This window comes from Galeopterus variegatus, unplaced genomic scaffold (assembly GCF_000696425.1).
Source record: "Galeopterus variegatus unplaced genomic scaffold, G_variegatus-3.0.2 Scaffold655, whole genome shotgun sequence".
In the NCBI taxonomy this organism is placed as follows: domain Eukaryota; kingdom Metazoa; phylum Chordata; class Mammalia; order Dermoptera; family Cynocephalidae; genus Galeopterus; species Galeopterus variegatus.
This window is the reverse complement of record NW_007726766.1, coordinates 116,490-118,382: the sequence shown is the minus strand read 5'-3', so window position 1 is coordinate 118,382 and position 1,893 is coordinate 116,490.

Genomic DNA, 1,893 nt, shown 5'->3' with positions numbered 1-1,893 from the left:
ATGGCAAGATAGACATATCAGGTGGGTTGTTGTATAGAGACACCAAGAGAAAGATGCTGCTTAGAGGTCAAGTGGATCTAGGGGGTGATGGGAGGGTGGAAGCTTAGTCAAGTGTAGTGAGCAAGAGTGTGTCTTGGTACCAAGACATCACAATAACAGCTTTCACCCCATATCCTGCACCAACACCATCACCAATACCACCACAGCCATCACTGTCATTATCATCATCACCATCATCATTGCCACTGCCACCAGCACCGCCAGCACCATCACCATCATCACCATCATCATTGTCACCACCAGCACCACCATCACCATCATCCTCACCACCACTGTCATCATCACCTCCATTATCATTGCCACGACCAGGATTTCCATCAGCACCATCACCACCTCTGTCACCACTACTGCAACAACAGAAAGACAAGGGCTACCAAATTATTGCTCACTCTCTATGGATGGTGCATAGCGCTTAGTGTGTGTTTATTTAATCCTCAAAGCAAATGATGCTTTCTTTAAAGGTAAGAAAAGCGGAGGCTTAGAGAGTTCCAGAAATTTTCTGAAGGAAACACAGTAAATGCTTTTAACCATTAACTGAAACTATCACAGAGAAGACAAAGGCAGACAAATTGGTCAGAGCTAAAGAACCAAATAAAACTCAAGACTTTGCCATTTCAGATGAGTCTTTAGTGGATCTGATCAGTCTTTGGTTACCATTCAGGAATCCTAACTGAATCTAACTCTTTACACATTTTGCGGAGAGTTTGCTTCCTGGTGGCAAGTTTACCAGCATCGGGGAATAAGATTTGAGTGTGGCTAGCTCGTAAGTCAGCACACCACTGGGTGTGGTCTGGTCTGCCTTTTGGAAGACTGATTCTTCCTCTTCCCCTCCTGCTCACAGCAGCCTGTATCTGAAGTCAGGGTGAGTGGAACTGTAGAAAGAAGTTTTTTTTTTCTGTTTCATTTTGGTATAATTTATTAAGGTATAATTGAAAAATTAAAATTGTATGTATTTACGGTGTACAATGTGATGTTTTGATATATGTATACCTTGTGGAATGATTACCACAATCAAGCCAATTTATGTATCCATCACCTCACATAATCATTTTTTTGTGTGCTGAGAACATTTAAGATCTACCCTCTTAGCAAACTTCAAGCATACGATTCTGTAGCTACATTATGCATATAATTAACCACACTGTACATTAGATCTCCAGAACTTATTCCTCCTGCACAACTGAAACTTTGCACTCTTTAACCAGTATGTCCCCATTTTCCCCAGCCCCCAGTCCCTGGCAAACACCAGCCTCTCTTCTTTTTCTATGAGTTTAACTTTTTAAGATTCCACATATAAGTGAGATCATGTGGCATTTGTCTTCCTGTGCTTGGCTTATTTCACTTAGCATAATACATACATACATATGTTCTCACATTTTCTTTATCCATTCTTCCACTGATGAATAATTCTGCAATGAACATGGGAGTGCAGATAAGGATTTCATTCTCTGTCGATATATATGCAGAAGTGGGGTTGCTGGGTTACATGGTAGTTCTATTTTTAATTTTTTGAGGAGCCTCCATGCTATTTTCCATAGTGGCTGTACTAATTTACATTCCTGTCAACAGTGTACAAGGGTTTCCTTTTCTCCACATCTTCACCAATACTTGTTATCTTTAGCCTTTTTGAAAATAGCCATTCTAACAGGTGTCATGTGATATCCCATAATGGTTTCAATTTGCATTTTTCTGATAATTAATGATGTTGAGCATTTTTTCATATACCTGTTGGCCATTTGTATGTCTTCTCTGAGAAATGTCTATTCAGTTCCTTTGCCCATTTTTTAATTAGGTTATTTGTTTTCTTGCTATTGAGTTGTTTGTGTTCCTTAT